The 19,350-nt window shown below is 36.5% G+C and overlaps 2 long non-coding RNA genes across 2 annotated transcripts; one reads left to right on the forward strand and one right to left on the reverse strand.

Annotated features, from left to right (window-relative positions):
- Positions 1 to 705: 705 nt before the first annotated feature.
- LOC148212427 (uncharacterized) lies at positions 706 to 5,573 on the reverse strand. Its single transcript, XR_015789595.1, has 2 exons — positions 5,434 to 5,573; positions 706 to 5,038 (listed from the first exon to the last, which is right to left on the reverse strand). It is a non-coding gene; the product is annotated as an uncharacterized LOC148212427 (long non-coding RNA).
- LOC148212428 (uncharacterized) lies at positions 5,510 to 19,097 on the forward strand. Its single transcript, XR_015789594.1, has 5 exons — positions 5,510 to 7,279; positions 10,024 to 10,252; positions 12,131 to 13,369; positions 13,564 to 13,701; positions 18,671 to 19,097. It is a non-coding gene; the product is annotated as an uncharacterized LOC148212428 (long non-coding RNA).
- The last annotated feature ends 253 nt before the right edge of the window (positions 19,098 to 19,350 follow it).

Genomic DNA, 19,350 nt, shown 5'->3' on the forward strand with positions numbered 1-19,350 from the left:
ATTTTAAGAGATTATAGAAAAAATAATTAAAAAATAACATAATGCAAGCCTTTATAAAAGTATGTAATATAATAAAACAAATGTAAGAATATAAATTTATATAAAGTTTTAAGATTAAATTACAAAAGATGGTTAAAACTTAAAAAGCAAACTATTAGATATATAAAATTTTATGTCCTTTAATTATTAAAATATAATGAAATACCTTTGAAAAGATCTCAAACTAAGAAAGAAAAGTAAATGAAAGTTGAAAACCATCGTTTACTTTTATAATAATTTATAGAACCTAATAATCATGATTGATTAGTTTGTTTTAACTAATCGTGATTGATTAGTTAATCCATATTAACTATTGTTTTTAATTACATTTAAGTTATCAATTTACTGTTTCAAAGACATTCCATTGTCAATTTTTTAATTGAAATATTGTTCTTTTAGACTTTGGGTGGCATTTTTATTTTTTATTTTTTTATTATGACTTTGGGTAGCAAATGGCAAGTAACTAAAGTTTCAGTTTGAATATTAGTTCATTAGTTATTTTAAAAAAAGATCAATACTTTAAAAAATATGTATTACTGTTATCATATCTACAAAATAAAACTAATAATCTGACTTGGTCTTTCGGTCTCAAAAGAGATTATTGGAAAATATTTTTAATTCTTATTAAATTTTGATGATTCATTTAATTTTAGAGAAACCCACAAGTTTATGATTAAACTATTGATTTCTTTCGGAGGAACAAAGGGGCGCAAGCCTAAAAGAAGAAAAACTAAAAGGTAATGAAACGGGACATGGAGACTCCTACAATATCCGCCATTAACAAACGCAGAAGGCCTCTAGGAGGCTCTTCGCACATATACAGAGGTTAGAAGCATGATTAGCCAACCAATCAACACAGAAATTTGTCTCCCTGTAAATATGGTGGATCGATACCGTCCACTCCCTGTCTAATACCTGCAAAAAAATTTCCATCAGCAGTTTAAGCAAAGCTGTCGAGTGAGATCTGTTTCGCACCAGGTTGCAAGCGACTTCCAAGTCTGACTCCACCATCAGTTTCCTACAATCCAACTTCCAGGCCAGCTCTAAACCCGAAAGGATGGCCCATAATTCAGCTACGATTGTGGTCGAGCAGCCCAGATTCTATTGAAAGCCTTTTATCCGATTCCCATCCGCATTCCTGACAATGCCTCCTACTCCAGCCATTCCTGGGTTCCCATGAGCCGATCCATTCGTATTGAGATTTCAGTAATTCACTAGTGGAGGAATCCACCTGATCTCCACCCAACGACGAAGTGGCTTTCTTGATAGAGAAGCCATCACCTTCCAAACATTCTTAAAGCTTTCAGCAGTCCTTCGAACAACTATGGTTGGATCGTCTGGTCTATAAGAAGACGGGTCGAAGACGTCGTTGTTCTTCCACAGCCATAACAACCAGCAGCCGACCACAAAAATGGAGGTCTTTGGAGAGACGAAGATTTTAACAAATTGATTTCCAACCAAAGTTGTAAATCACAATCAAAGAAAACATTAGTCAAGTTACTAGGAACTAATTGTAACCAAACCTGCTTTGCCAGCTTACAATCACGTAAAACATGAATAATAGATTCAGACAGCTGGGGACAGTGCAAACATTTATCAGTTAAAACTTAGATGTCTCCTAAAGCGCTCGTAATTAGTCAAGAGTCTTTCATGAGCTACTAACCATAAGAAGAAACCTATTCTAAGTGGCCTTCCCAACTCCAAATAGCTTTCCAAATCTTAGACTGTTGAGAGGGAGAGCTTAAAGCAAGGAGATTAGCACAAGTAGCCAAAACAGAATACTCCTCATTCCTAGAACCAATCCAAATAGGGAAATCTGGGGAATTTAAAGATATGTGCGGCGGTCTAATGCTAGCAATGGTTAATAACAAAGAATGATTGATCTTACCCGCAAAAGCTTCCCACTTCCATTCTCCTTCACTTGAAATATAGTCCCTAATTGGGCGACACCTATCCCCCTCTGAAATTTCACCATCTCGAATATTGTCTAATAAATTCTTCCCATTAACCCATTGATATGTCCAGAATTTTACTCTACAACCGTTCCTAATACCCCACCCCAACCAATGTTTGATTTCATTCCAAACCTTCATTATTGAAACCCATAACCAGGAGTCTCCTTCATTGACCTTCAAAATCCAGTCCCCTTCCCAGCCGCCCTTATACTTATTAATAAGAAATTGAGCCCATAAATCATTTGGTCGTGTTAGTAGACCCCATGCAATTTTCCCAATCAAGGCGATATTAAAGTCTTGAAATATATGTAAACCAACACCCCCTTCCCTCTTAGGCCTTGTAATCTTATCCCAACTAATTAGGTGAATCCGAGCTCTAGAACTAGTATGACCCAAAAGAAAATTTCTACATAATTGGTCCAGTTTCTTACGGACAACCCCTGGAAACCGAAAGATGTGCATTGCATAAGTTGGGTATGGCTTGAATGATAGATTTTACTAATGTAGTCCGACCTGCAAAGGAAAGAGAAGCAGCTGACCAATTATTCAATCTCATATTTACTCTATTCACTATACCTTGGAGATACGAACTGCGAAACCACCATGAATTATAGAAATACCAAGATATTTCCCCACAGCCGAAGTAATTCGAAATCCCCCACTACTAGCAATTTGTAGTTGGTTCTCAAGAGCCACATTCTTGGAGAAATAAATGGGCTGTTTTTGAATTATTGACTTTTTGGCCTGAAGCCCCACAAAATTCTCCTAACACAGAGCTTAATTCACCTATTTGCTCCAAGGAAGCTCCCACAAACAACAAAATATCATGATCAGCAAACATTAAATGAGAAATAGCTGGACCATGGGTTCCTACTTTAATAGGCTTCCACCTACCTCCCTTAACCGAATCAGGGATACAGTGTGAAAGACGTTCTAAACATAATACAAATAGATAAAGGGACAACGGGCAACCCTGGCGAACCCCCTCCACATCTCAAACACTGGTGAAAGCTCACCATTCCAAAGAATTTATATTGAGGCTGTGGATACACAATCTATGATAACATTTTTTAGACTAATTGGTAATCCTACCAACTGTAAGGTTTCCTCTCAGAATTCCCATGAAATTTTGTCATAAGCTTTTTCCAAATCCACTTTAACCATCATGAATTTCTTTCTTCTTCTTAATTTCTCCATTGTATGAATTAGTTCTTGTGCTATGATGATGTTGTCCTGGATGTGTCTTCCAGGCACAAAGCTTGCTTGATTAGGGGAAAAAATCCCACCTAAGTATTCCCGTAGCCTAAGAGCAATCAATTTAGTGATAATTTTATATGATACATTGCACAAAGTAATAGGTCGAAATTGAAAAATAGTTTCTGGTTGCTCAACCTTGGGAATAAGTACTAAGAACGTAGTATTGGCTTTGACAATTGATTTACCCTCCTCTATAATGTTTTTAGCGAACTAAGTCTCAATTTTGTTGATAGAAAACTGGTTGAAAACCATCCGAACCCGGAGCTTTAAAATCCCTCATGGAAAAAAGCTCTACGAACCGCTTCCAACGATACTAGCCTAGTTAGACATTCACTTGCTTCCGTTGGAAGCAGGGGAAAAGAAGTCGAGGTAACAAGCTTAGCACCAGTTTCCAAATCCCCATACAGACTTTGAAAATGACTAGAAGCCACACCTCTCAAGGCCTCTTCATTCGTAACCCAATCCCCATTCTCAATTTTGAGCGAATTTATTCTAATCCTTTTGCGTGCAGTGATAGTTTTTGTATGGAAAAATTTGGTATTTCTATCTCCAAACCAAACCCAATCACATCTAGATCTTTGGAACCAAGTAATTTCCTCTTGGAGGATAATAGTATCCAACTCACTACTAAGGCTCTTCTCCAAATTAATAAGGAAAAGATTCCTATCATGGGGAACAATACACTGAATACCTGCAAGCCGAGCTAAAATAGATCTCTTCCTCCCTGCACTACTTCGGAAAACCTCCTTATTCGATTTGACCAACTCACTCTGAATGTTTGCTAGGCAGTTTGGGAGACACTCCATGTTCAACCAACCTTCATTGAGAAAATTTTGGAACAAATTATGGGTTTGCCACGCTACCATAAACCTAAAAGGTTTTTAGACTCGGCCTCTAGCGTAAAACCCAAAAGTATCTAATAATATAGGGTGATGATCCAACTTAATTCTAGCTAAAACTCTAACTGATGATTCGAGAAATTCTAATTGCCACTGCTGATTAACTAAGCCCCTGTCTAAACGCTCGAAGACTCGATTATAGCCTTGAAATAATGGGCCTCTCCAAGTAAACTGGGGGCTAGAACTCCCAATATCCATAAGGTGACATTTATTCAGTGTTTCAACAAAAGGAATGGCAAGACTTGGATTAAAAGGTGCCCCTTCAGCCTTTTTTTCTGCTCCAATATTTCATTGAAATCCCCCAAAATCAACCAAGGTTCCTCAATAACAGGGGCAATTGACTCAAGAAATTACCATAGCTCACCTCTAGACCCCCGCTGAGGGCTACCATAAACAACGGTAAATAACCCAGAGAAGGATCCCTTAGAAATTCTGAAATGAAAAGCTTGGTTATGGCGACCCAGTTCAACTAAAGACACTAGACTAGCTTGCCAGAAAACTCAAATTCCACCCTAAAATCTAAGAGCTTCTATACGAGTGCAAGAGAAACCACTAATTTTTGGTTCAAGAATAACAAAAATATCCAGGTTATAAGATGCAATCATATCACGAACAATTGATTTAAAACGAGGGTTGCTAGCTCCTCTACAATTCCAAGATAGAAAATTCATTAAAACAAGGTAAGGTAAAGATTACTTCCCTTTGGAGAACTCTCCCCCTTCCTCCATACTAACGCTGATAGCTCCATCCGCCTGCTCCAGACCAATTGCTACATCCTGTTCCATATAATCCCTACCATCCCTGGCTTCAGTAGAACTCCTCAATTGAGAAATCGAAGAGCTCGGCCCCCATGTTGGGATAATGGAGTCAAAACAGATGACACGTGTCCTACGAGGAAAAAGATTTTCAAACACTGCTACCAATTCGTACAAGGAGTAGGATATTATTGTCTGATAAGGATTACAATATTGTTTTCCTAAGGAGTTTGTATCTCGTGGGTTTAGTGAGGGTATTTTCAATTGTGTAATCCTAGATAACCATAGTAAGGGTACTTAGAAGCAAAATAGTAATATTTTGAATGTGATCTCCATTGTAATATTCCCAATTATAGTTGAACCTAGCATAAGACTAGACATCGTCCCAAGATAGGGGCGAACCAGTATAATCCCTGTGGTGTTAAGCTTTTCTATCCCTATCTCTTATTCCTTTGTTATTGTTACTTACTTATCTGCTTTTAGCTTGTGGAAGGGGAAAATCAAATAATTCCTGTTTGAAGAACTTACAAGAGAATCGATTTATCTATTTTTTTTCCCAACACCCCAAGCGCCAAGTCTCCCATCTCATTTCCATCAGAATTGGAATGAGAGGAAAGAAGACGACTTCAACCTTTGGCCTGGGACTCCTCCTTATTCGAGCTAGACTTATCTGGATCTAGTTCACCATCCATCCAAGGAGGATTCCCCTGGGACTCCTCCTGATTCGTGCTAGACTTACCTGGATCTAGTTCACCATCCATCCAAGGAGGATTCCCAAGGGATCATTAAATTCTCTCCAATCTAGATTTCCAAAGGAGGAACCGAAAGTTCCATAACCAAAACCAGAGTCTCTCTAATTTCCCCTGCCTCTCCATGAGTTTGAACCACGAATTCTCCTTGACTTACCATAATCCCCAAGGTCAGTACCTTTCTCCTTCCCTTCAAACTAGATTGAGGAAACGCTAATTCCTGGTCCTCATTCACCTTATCTCCTGGTCCGCAAGAAACATTATCTTGTTTTGTAAACAATTTTGAAGAAGAAGCCCCACTTCCTAATCTTGATCTTGAAGTCCTCCCTCCCCTTCGTTTAGTGTTTTCCACCAGAGTCCATGGACCATGCCCTAATGAGGGATCAGCCCTTGGAGGAAAAGTTGTCTCTGCTTTCTTATCATGATCCATAATCGCAACTTCTTCCAACAGCCCCTTCTTCAAAGCTTGCCTCTCACCGTGCAACTCACTTACATCAGAATTTGGAACCGCAGCCGACTTTTCTTTACCAGTTGGTAAAGTTCCACCTCGTAAAGGACACTCATCCACCCTATGTCCATAAATTCCACAATTGAAACACACCACATAAATTCCACATAGATTCCTTCGTATTGAATACTATACCGCTCCTCCAGCACTGTAAAGTCCGAACGAAGCTTCTTGGTGAGATCCACTTCTACACAAATTCTCGCGAAACTTCCCATGTCCCCTGACAGAGTCTTTAAATCAACTCTCAAGGTTTTGCCAATGAAATCTCCAATTCCCTTCATCCCAATTTCGTTGTACAATTCCATCGGGCAGTCAAGAATACGAACCCACAAAGCTGCTCTATTAATCGACGTCTTTGAAGCCATAAATCTAGGGGACCAGCTTCGCATTGCCAAATAGTGGTCAAGATCTTTCCAAGGCCTTCCGACAGGACTCTCTCCTGATCCTCCTAAGTTCCAAACTGTTGGGTTCGTAAAAAGTGCAAACAAAGTCCCACATTCGTTAGGGAAAAGGATAATCCATGGTATATAAGGGAGGATTTGAAGTGATTTTATTTGTCTGTTAGCTTTTGTTTCACAGCATTTGGTTGGAATTCCTTCGCCTCTTAAATTTTGCACGATCCAACCCATACCTCCAACACCGTGATGTACGTTCCAGGTAGCATCAGTGTTGATTTTCCAGCAATTCGATGGTGGAGGACTCGAACTTGTGACTGTTCGATTTCTTTCCTCATTCGATTGAGTGTGAATCAGGTAATTGACTCTAGCTCTCGAAAGGTCTGCTGTTGGAAATTTTGGTTCATCTTGCTTGATGTATACTTTGAATTTCTCTATTGAATTGCATAGATCCTGGTCAATTGGAGTTTCCCCTCTAAAAATTGCTCTATTTCTGTGCTCCATATCTGCCAAGGTATTATCATTCTAGTTGCAGTCTCGTTTTCAGTTCTGTTTTCAATAATCCAACTCTAATAGTCTTTAGCTTTCCATTGTGATTTATCCAAAACAAAACAGGTCGAGTGAATAGGAATATACTTAGCCCAAAGGTGCTTTGTTACCTTACATTCCCATAGTAAATGCTTTATTGTCTCCTCCTGTTTCCTACATAAGCCACACAAAAGGTTAGTGGATATTCCTTTTTTACATCAGTTTATTTTTGTGAAAATGATATCGTGATAATGCTTCCAACAGTAGATTTTGATTTTGGGAAGAACTTTTATTTTCCAAAAAGTTTTCCACCATTTGCTATTGTACTCCTTGTTAAAATAGGAAGCTAGGCTCGAGTTCTCTATATCCATTCCAGTCGATAGGTGCTTTTGACACTGAAAACCCCCTTTTTGTCAAGATTACAAATCACCTTAGCTTCTCTAGACTCTTTTGGTAATGAATATTTAAAAGAGACAATTACAAATATGGTAAAAATATTTAAAAGGGACAGTTACAAATATGGTAAAAATATTTAAAAGGGGCAGTTACAAATATGGTAAAAATATTTAGTAAAATAAGCAAAATAGCAACCACATTTAGTTTTTTCAGATATAGCATTTTTTCGAACAAAAAACGGAGGTCCGGTATTAAAATTACAATTTTACCCTGCAATATATCTGATATACATCTATAATATATCTGCAATATATGTGACTAGTGAGATATGCCTCTGATATACCACTGATATAATAATGATATACACTTGATTTACTTCGGATATAACTATGATATCTACTGAAATTCTAACATGACTTACCACTGATATACGTATGATAACCATTGATTCATCACACCGATACAACATTTATATGTATGTGATATATACTTGATATGTCTCTAATTTTCCATTGATATACAGATGATATACCACTGATATAATTGTGATATCTACTAATATAACTTCTTATATATGATTTACCACTAACATAACACTTATATATATATATTTGATATATAGTTAATATGCTTCTAATTTACCAATGATATACATCTGATATAACCATGATATCTACTAATATAACAATGATACATGTGTGTCGATATAATACTATTATATCCACTATTTTTCATATGAAAGCAATGGTGCAAAAAAAATTTGAAATATAAAGTTATTGTATAAAATGTTTATGTGGATCATGCATGTCAAAAAAAAAAAAACAAGTTAAAATTCTGATATACTTTCTAAATTTACACCGTTTATATCTCTTATATTTAATATCTAATTAATATTAATATAGAATAAAAAGTAGTGATATAGTAATCAATAATATTAGTATATCAACCAACAAATTGTAATGATAAACTAGAATTTAAACAACTGATTTACCTAGTATATCAGTTGCAAATATATTTAGTATATCATAAATTTGAGGTATATATATATATATTAGAGATATAATACATACATCTAATAATGTATATCATGGGTACATCTCATAATGTATATCAGGAGTACATTGGACGTATATCAGAAGTATATCAGAGGTACATCGAATGTATATCAGGTATAGATTGAATGTATATCAAATAAAGATATACATTGGATATATACCAGATACAAATATACATTTGATGTATATCAGATATCATAAGTGTAAAATCGGAATAATAAAAATTTCGAAAATAAAAATTCAAATATTTTGCTACATTTGAAATTTTGAAAAGTTGGTGACATTTTTTGAAATATATAAATTATTTTTGCTACCCACTACAATTATCTTATTTGAGACTAGTCTCAGCAAAATAATATCTACTTAGATCTTCATTCCAAGTCCCCCTCTCTCTTATCAAGAAAGCCACATTGTGATAGCGAAGGATCTTGGACTTAGGAAGAGCACCTGTTTCCTTCTTCCAGAAGTCACGGATCTGTCCTGATAGTCGCTAAGGATCGATTTCCAATTCTCGACCAATGGCCTTTATCAAATTGCTCCTTACCCCACATGATGCTTCTCTAAATCAACGAAGGGCTTTTTCCAAGCTCAGCTTTCATATATGCCACAATCTTCTCCAACTAGTTCATTTGCGTACTCCTTATTAGACATGTCTAGCACTTTTGATGTATAGCAACGCTCTCTTCCTCTCGATCACATTTCTGTAGCATTGGGCCTACTAATAGGCGTCTCCAACAAGTCGTCCTCGAATAGTAATCTTGTGATCCCAAACGCACATCAACCTCCATCTACTTAGCAGCATTCGATGCCACGTATGTAAGGGTCTATGCGCCTACAAATGTCAATTCATTATTGTAATGGGGAATGGCTTGTTCCACGTTACTTTAGTATTGGAATGAGCATGTAATGTTAGAAAATATTACTGCACAGCCAAGCCTAGTAAGTTCTAAAAGAAACAATTAATATTGCTATGCAGCCAAACCTAGTAAGTTCTAAATGAAACAATTCTTACCTTAACCTAATCTTCATCTACCTCAATGCACTTGAATTCATCGTTCCAGCTAGATTTATTGTAAGATGGCCCTAGCGTCTCGAAAATTGTAGTGTATTATCTCTTCAAACTTTTTACTCTACAATATATTATTGAGTGTCACTTTAATATTACAGTCTGATATTTTGACATACATCAACCATTTTAGTAGTTGAAATACCATCTAAACGTGTCATTTCTCCATCCACCCTCTTGAACTAACCTTAAGAGGCACTCCACCAATTTTGTGTCCTCGATCTTTGTCCACGTGTGTTTTTTATTTTTGTTACCACCTGCCATTTTGCTACATGCATGTATGTGTATATTGGAAAAAAAAAAGTATCAAGTTTAAGATAATGAGATTGTTAGTTTGTATTGTAATAAGTAAATGAAATAGATCATGCAATAATGCAAAAATTATTACTTCTAATCCCTCTCTGCTGCGACCTCTAAAAAGGGGATGGCAAAGAAGATGGGTGAGGTACATGTTCATCACAACGAATCCAATCACGAGGAAGCATATTTGTCCACTTGATTTGTCGATACTGGAGCACAATAACGCTATGAAGATTACAAGAAGCGAGGGCTTTAGCCAAAGAAGGGTCTTGTGGACAAGGTCCTCACGTGTCATGGGAAGTAGAGGTTCAACCGTTTAAACCCAACCCTGCTATTATCCCTTTAGTGAGGTAATTTTATGCTAATCTGAACCCTGATATGCTTGAGGAGGTGGTTGTGTGAGGAAAACCCATCAGCTAGACCTAGAAGCTATTAACGAAACCTTCAAACTACTCAATTTCCACCACGCTTCTTTTAATGAAACGATAACGTCCCCAGTTGAGGATCAACTCATGAGTTGTTAAGGATCCCACATTAAAAAGATAAGAAGTCTTATAATGGTTTATAATAAATATTGGCTACTCTTCTCATTGTCAATTGGATTTGAGATGGAGCCCCATGAATATTAATATGGTATCAAAGCTCAAAATGCTCAAACAAGCAACCGATCCAAAAACGGGATCCGGCCAAGATCGATGAGCCAAAAGAGCCACGATCTTGAGGGGGCATGTTAAGGATCCCACATTAAAAAGATAAGGGATAATAAACATAGGCTACTCCTCTCATTGCCAATTTGATTTGAGATGGAACCTCACGAATATTAATATGAGTGCTCTAAAATCTGCGAGAATCCAAAGGTGCAGTGAAGGATTTCTGCCCAAGGAGCTACAACTTTCCTTCTTACTTTTCTCAAGCAAGAAGCTAATGTGTGGTTGTACTTCTTAAAAAGCAGGCTCCTCCTGAGCACATGCACGACACAACAATAACCAAGGAGAGGATCCTACTACTCTTTTGCATAATAAAAGGGCTAAGTGTGGATGTAGGGAAGCTTACTTACCTCAAACGAACACTAAAAGAAATAAGGTTTTTCCCAACGCTTCAAAACGTCGGTAAAAACCTTAAAAACGTCTGGAGTAACTTTTTCATACGAAATATATGCGTCGGAAAAAATATCGGAAAAAGTCCATCGAGAAAGGTCACTCCCAATGTTTTTTCAAAGCTTGACGATATTCAAAAGGTTAATAAAAGACTTTTCAGAAAAAGGTCGAAAAGGTCACAAAAAAAACTCATAAATCCATGCTAATTTGAATCTCATCCTTGCTCAAATACCTAATGTAGGTATTTTAATTCACATTATATTTATATCCAAATATAAAACAGTATGATATTTATATCCGACAAAATAATCTTTTTACAATATGTTACAAAGAATAAATCTATCTAAAAGCTTATGTTATTTGCTTTATGAAATCTACCCTACTTGAAAAGTTTTAAAGTAGCCATGAAAACATACACTTACATCAAACATTAATTATAACAAAAATAGGACTAAACCCAAATTAAAAGAAAATCATAGTTTTTAAAAATCAACCTCTCATACTTGGAAATTAAAGTTAATACTCAGAATATTTAGAAACGAAACTTATGGTGTAACTTTCTAGAATTCCAAAGCATTCATCATACTCATGACAAAACACCAAACTCAAGGTCAAGCACAATCTAACTCATATATCAAAAGAACAACTATAAACATATAATTCCCTCCTTAAAGACAATTGTACAACACAAAGTGTAAAGGTTAAAGCACAATTCCAAGTCTTAATAAGAAACAAATTATACTCATGGTGACACTGATAAGTGAAGTTTCTAATGTTTTAATTAGTTGAGATATGATAAGAGAGAGTTAATGAATACTACTCTAAGTATTATAAATGAATAAGCTTATTTAAGAAACACAAAATAGCTTTGATAAATTACTTTTGTAGTCAGTTTCAAGAAAATTTTTGTAGATTATGTTTGTTAAGAGAGCCCATTGATGAAAACAGAGGATTAGTTGTTATTGTGTTTTTACTGTGTTAGGATGGTTATATGTAAGTTATTTTTATAAGTCTGTACATGTGGCAATTGAGTATAAATACTTGTATTGGTTTTACCAAAGATTAATGAGAATATCTCTACCCTTTGATTTCGTGATTAGTTTTTCTTCTCTCTCTTATTCTCCTTCTCAGTTGTACGTTACCAAAACTTGAAATGGTATCAGAGCGATAAAGTCTCACGACTAAAGCAAAAATCCATGGTGGTTTCATCCTCAGAGAGAAATTCAGAATTATTTGTAACAAACAAGAATTACTCAATAGTGAATCCTGGCGATAAGATTTCAACGGTGAAATTGAATGACGAAAATTTTTTGCTGTGGAGGTTACAAGTTCTCACAGCGCTCAAAGGGCACGGTTTAGAAAAATTCATCGATCCAAATGCTGAAATTCCACCAGCCTTTGTACAATCTGGAGATGAATCATCGTCAACCTTAATTCCTAATCAGGAATTTCTCAATTGGAAAAGGCAAGACAAACTAATCACTTCATGGCTTCTTGGATCTATGACTGAAGACGTTTGATCACATATGCTTGAATGTGAAACAGCAATTGAGGTATGGACAATTCTAAACAATCTATTCTCCTCAAGAAATCTTGCTAGGGTTATCGAATTGAAATCGAAGTTAGAAAATTTGAAGAAAGGGAATCTTAGTTTGAAAGATTATTTTCTCAAAGTTAAGAATCTCACTAATGCATTAGCTACTGCTGGTAAACAAATTTCAAAAGAAGATCATATAATGCATCTTCTGGCTGGTCTTGGAGTCGATTTCGATGCTACAGTCTCTGTTATATCTGCTGGAAAAGACACACCGACACTTCAAGAAGTTTACTCTTTGCTTTTAGCACAAGAAGGAAGAAACGAGAGAAACAGTACTAAGATCAATCAAGATGCATCTCTACCTTCTGTTAATCTCACGATGCAAGAGCCGCAGAGGAAAGGCAACACATTGAATTATACAGACAACAAGAATAATTGGAACACCAACAGAGGCAGAGGAAATAATCGTACTAATAGCAATTGGAATCGCAGCAGGAATTGAAATAATAATTCCAGAACTCAGTGTCAGTTATGTGGGAAATTCGGGCATACAGCCCTTTGCTGCTATCAGAGATTTGATCGCTCCTATCAAGGACCCAATGCAAATTATAATTCTATGAATCCTCAACAGAGCGCACCATTTGTTCCAGGACAGAACTTTCAACATCATCATCAACCAGCCACGATGAATGCCTTTATGATCTCTCCAGACTTGAACAAAGATACCAATTGGTATCCCGATTCTGGTGCCTCAAATCATGTTACAAATGATTTTGGTTACCTGTCCTTGGGAACTGAATATCTTGGTGGAAACAAAGTCCATATTGGTAATGGTATGGGATTAGATGTTCTTCATACTGGCTCATCTTACCTTAAATCCACTTCACCTCATTTTTCCTCTAACTCTTTCCTACTTAAAAATCTTCTTCATGTTCCTCCTATTATCAAAAATCTAATCAGTGTTAGTCAATTTGCTAAGGATAATGATGTTTTCTTTGAATTTCACCCATTTGATTGTTTTGTGAAGGATCTCCAAACTGGATAAATACTTCTCAAGGGCAAAGTAACTGATGGACTGTACAATTTCTCTCTGGAAAAGGCTTCTTCATTGTCTGATTCCCTTAAATGTCATGCTGACTCATCTTTGTCAGCAGCTCCCTCTCAGGTTTTGCATACATCTTCTAGTTCATTACCAAATAATACTTGTACTACCTCTATTTCTACTATTCCATCTGTATTAGACATTTGGCATTGGTGGCCAGTTACTGTGAAACATGTTCTTGATTCTTGTAATATTGCTTACTCAAGAAATAAAATACCTTCTTTGTGTCATGCTTGTGCTATTGGTAAGAGTCATAATCTTCATTTTTCTGATTCTCTTACTACTTATACTGCTCCCCTTCAATTAATTGTTGCTGATGTGTGGGGGCCAGCTTTCAAAGTCTCTCGAAATAATTACAAATTTTACATTAGTTTTGTGGACGTCTTTTCACGTTACACATGGGTCTATTTTCTTCAATCTAAATCTGAGGCTTTTAAAGCTTTTCTCTTGTTCAAAGCTAGTGTTGAAAAACTCTTTGGTACTTCCATTCTTCGCCTCCAAACTGGCGGTGGGGGTGAATTCCAGACCTTTATCCCATTTCTTAAATCTGAAGGTATTGAACATCGTATGTCTTGTCCTTATACTTCTCAACAATACGGAATTGTTGAACGAAAACATCGTCACATTGTTGACACCGGTCTCACCCTACTTTCTCATGCTTCTCTTTCTATAGAGTTTTGGGATGATGCTTTTGCCACTGCAGTTTATCTTATTAATCGTCTCCCTTGTACAGTTCATCATGGACTTTCACCTATGGAAGTTTTGTTTGGTTTGAAACCTAACTATTCCTTCTTAAAAGTTTTCAGCTGTTTATGCTATCCTTCATTACGTCCTTACAATAAACACAAGATTGAACCTCGTTCTACTCCTTGTATTTTTCTTGGTTATAGCAACACTTACAAAGGCTATAAATGTCTTTCATTTTCTGGTCGTGTGTATGTTTCAAGACATGTCCTGTTCAATGAATACTCTTTTCCGGCATCACCTCACTCATCGCAACAAACAATTGCCCCTATTAATTTTCGGTCCTTTTTGCCTATTTTGTTGCCATCTTCCCTACCCCTCATCTCACCCACTATGCCCTTTTTTGACCGTCAAACATCTCATTGTCCTATTCCTATAGCTCTATCTTCTGACCCCCAAACTTTTTCTTCACTTAATCATATTGTCCAATCCACTCAAGTCTCATCTATTGTCGCACAACAATCTGCTGCCCCACTGCCACCTACTACCTCCCAACAACCTATTTTGTCTGATCTTTCACATCACTCATTTAATGTCCCACCTATAGCTGGCTCTTCTTCCGCCAGTGATTTGTTTCCTAATACTGAGCCTTTATGTAGTTCATCTTCTTCTGATACATTGCCTTCGGGCTCACCTCCAGTATCCCAACAAAATCAAATGGTGAATGCTCATTCCATGATCACTCGAGTTAAGGCGGGAATCTTCAAGCCTAAGATTTTGCTTGCTCAATATTTGGAAACAGAACCTCCTTCTGTGAAGACTGCACTTCAGTGTGATCATTGGGCCAAGGCAATGCGTGACGAATATGATGCTTTAATTAGAAATGATACTTGGTCTCTTGTTCCCTCACCACCTGATAAGAAAGTTATTGGTTGCAAATGGGTATTCAAGATCAAAAGGAACTCTGATGGTTCTATCTCTTGGTATAAAGCTCGTCTTGTAGCTAAAGGTTTTCATCAAGATACTGATCTTGACTATACTGAAACCTTTAGCCAGGTTGTTAAACCCACCACTATTCGTGTGCTGTTTACACTTGCTCTTGCTTATGGCTGGACTCTGAGACAGGTGGATATCAACAATGCCTTTCTTCATGGTGTTTTAAGTGAAGAGGTTTTCATGACTCAACCTCCTGGCATGGATGTTCAAGGATCTATTCCGCTTGTGTGCCGGTTGAAAAAGGTCATTTATGGTCTTAAACAGGCTCCTCGGGCTTGGTTTGAACGACTCAGTTTATTTCTTCATACTCTTGGTTTCTCTAACTCTCAAGCTGTTTTTTCTCTTCTCTTTCGACATCAGGATGGTCAGCACTGCTTTATCTTGGTTTATGTTGACGATATTGTGATTACTGGTAGTTCTTCCTTAGTCATTGACACGGTTGTGACTACTCTTAATAATCAGTTTTCTCTTAAGGATCTTGGACAGCTGAGTTACTTTCTTGGTGTTGAGGTGTCATATCCTACATCTGGGGGTATTTTTCTTTCTCAACAAAAGTATATTTCAGATATACTTCACAAGACAAAAATGCATGAAGCTAATTCTATTTCAACTCCGATGGTTGGGGGCTCTGTGATTTCAGCTTTTAAAGGTGATATTTTTCATGATGTCTATTTGTATCGTAGTACAGTCGGTGCTTTACAATATGCTACACTTACGCATCTTGAAATTGCATATAGTGTTAATAAGGTGTGCCAATTCATGCATGCTCCTACTATGCTGCATTGGCAAGCTGTTAAACGTATTTTACGTTATCTCAATGGAGCACTTAATCATGGTATACTATTTCGCAAGCCACCTGATCTTCTACTCCAAGGATTTGCTGATGCCGATTGGACTTCTGACCCAGATGATCGTAAGTCAACATCGGGTTTCTGTATATTTTTTTGTGGGAATTTGATCTCTTGGTCTTCTAAGAAACAAGCCATTATTTCTCGTTCTAGTACTGAGGCGGAATGTCGAAGTCTAGCACATGTTTCTGCTAATTTGGTATGGATTCAGACCTTATTTGCTGATTTGGCTTTGTCTTTTCCTTGTCCACCAACTGTTTGGTGTGATAATCTTGGGGCTGTTCATCTTAGTGCAAATCTTGTTCTTCATTCCAGAACTAAACATGTTGAAATCGATATATATTTTGTTCGAGATTTAGCTCTTCAGCGACGTTTACAGGTGTGTCATCTTCCTTCGTCTGCTCAAGTGGCTGACATTTTTTCTAAGCCCCTCTCTCCTACTCGATTTCTTTCATTACGTTCCAAGCTCAATGTTGTGGATGCTTCCACCATTGGCTTGAGGGGGGGGGGGGGGGGGTGGGTGTTAAGAGAGCCCATTGATGAAAACAGAGGATTAGTTGTTATTCTGTTTTTACTGTGTTAGGATGGTTATATGTAAGTTATTTTTATAAGTCTGTACATGTGGCAATTGAGTATAAATACTTGTATTGGTTTTACCAAAGATTAATGAGAATATCTCTGCCCTTTGATTTCATGATTAGTTTTTCTTCTCTCTCTTATTCTCCTTCTCAGTTGTACTTTACCAAAACTTGAAAATGTTGACATTTTGTAAGTCAAGCAAACTAAACCATGCATAAAAACAATATAAGAGCCTAAAAAAAACCACATAATTTCTACCTAAATAATAAAACAATTAAAAAACCAGAGAGAACAACAAATAACTACGAAATGAAAAAAAGCTACAAAGTGAGAGATTCTAAAAGAACAGAGGGCAACAAAGCTTATCCCAACAACTTTTTGAGCGTTGACATTGAGAAAGCCATAAATTCTTGGAGTGGAAATAGTCCTAACGGTCCGACAAGCTAACAGGGAAGTTGGCTCTAAGGAGGATGTTCTCTATGACAAGGGAGAAGTTGATTTCTCCCTCATGACAGGCTAAAGGAGAATGGACCAACAACAAGAAGAGGAAGCTTAGTATTTGCTACCAACACAGTGATGGAAAATCAAAAGCTGATTACTCCAATAAGTGGAGTTTGCATAATCCCAATAGAAGGCTTACTAAGAGCATGTGGAAAATAGGGATTTTGCATTGAAGAAGACATTGCATAGTATCTTCATCAATTCTTTTCCATCTTTACATTGTCGAAGAAGAAAATCAAGTGAAGGAGGAAGAGAGTTGGTTTATCTATAGTCTTTACTCTTTTTATTATCGCTTTCTAGTCTTTTATTTTAATTTTCTTCTTTGTTTAATAGTCTAGCCAGTTATTAATTGTTTTTGTAAGGCTGCTGTTAATGATTGAATGAGAAAAGAAAGAATTTTTCTTTGTTAAATGAGAAAAATTAAATTGTACTAGCATTTTTGGCCTTTCTAATTTTCGTTTGAGCATTTTTGGCTCTGATACCATATTCATGGGTTTTCATCTCAAAACCAATTGGCAATGAGAAGAGTAGCCAATGTCCATTATAAACCTTTGTTAGTTCCCTTCTCTTTTCAATGTGGGATCCTTAACATGCCCCCTCAAGATGGTGCTTCTTTAGGGTTCACCAATCTTAGGCCGGATCTTATTTTTTGGACCGGATGTTCGTTTGAGCTTATTTGAGCTTTTGAGCTCTGGTACCATATTAATAATCATGGGGTTCCATCTCAAAACCAATGGGCAATGAGAGGAGTACCCCACTTCTATTATAAACATATGTTAGGTCTATTATTTTATTAATGTGGTAGATGTGGACTACTCTCATTTCCAATTGGTTTTGAGATGGAACCCCATGAATATTAATGTGGTATCAGAACGAAAATTCGGTCCAAGAATGAGATCCAGCCAAGATCGATGAGTCAAAAGAGCCACGATCTTGAGGAGGTATGTTAAGGATCCTACATTGATAATATAAGGGATCCCACGATCTTGAGGGGGTATGTTAACGATCCTACATTGATAATATAAGGGATCTAACAAAAAGTTTATAATATAAGTGGACTATTCCTCTTATTGCCAATTGGTTTGAGATGAAACCCCATGAATATTAATATGGTATCAGACCCCAAAACGCTCAAACGAGCATCCAGTCCAAAAATAGGATCTGACCAAGATCGATGAGCCAAAAGAGTCACGATCTTGAGGGGACATGTTAAGAATCCCATAAAGAAAATGGACCTAACAAAAGTTTATAATAGACATGAGATACTCTTCTCATTGACAATTGATTTTGAGATAGAACTTCATGAATACTAATTGTGATAACTCTCAAAATAATAGTTAAGTCAAGGGAGTTGTGAATATTGTTCTGTGTAGTATTTTGCAAAGATTTAACTCATTCTTAATATACTTGATGTCTTAATGCAGGTCATGTTATGGTATTGGAGCTATTCACTTCAACTGAGTTGGAAAGCGAAAGTTGCGTCACCTAAGAATGGATTATTGAATGAAGCCACGTTAGATTCTCAACCTAGTTGAGACAATCTTATCCATTCTTTACCTTAATTTTGTGGAGGGGTATATAAAGATTAATAGAATGAAGCCTATAGCAGATCTGATCTTTACCTTATTATTTACCGAGGGTTTCTCATATATGTTAGACAGTGCATTCATCAGCTTCGATGTGGTAGTCTCCTTAGCTACGCTGCTCTGCACATTTTTTGTTAATGTTAGGTAAATCATACCCAACACCTTCCTGTCCAACTTTTTCTATTTGACTTCTTCCATGTCACCTGGCTTCTTGTCTAATGGCACTTCCAATTCTTTGGAATGTAGCTAATTTACTAACTCATCATTTCAGTACGAAAAATTAGTTCCGTAAAAAACAACCAATTTATTTTTCCTAGTCATCGTTCTTCAACCTTGGGTTCTAATACCAATTGTTGTGAAAAATGCAGCCAACTAATAATTATCTCAATCACAAATGCAAATAATATTTGTTAGCTAATCCCAAATTAAGTTATGGTTCCAATTAATGCGGAATTCAAATTTCAAATTGGAACTTACAACTTAAAAGAAAATAATCTAAAACTTCTAAGTAATAAGAA

The sequence above is a fragment of the Momordica charantia genome, assembly GCF_013281855.1.
Source record: "Momordica charantia cultivar OHB3-1 chromosome 3 unlocalized genomic scaffold, Mcharantia_2.0 BLBB01000003.1, whole genome shotgun sequence".
Lineage (NCBI taxonomy): Eukaryota > Viridiplantae > Streptophyta > Magnoliopsida > Cucurbitales > Cucurbitaceae > Momordica > Momordica charantia.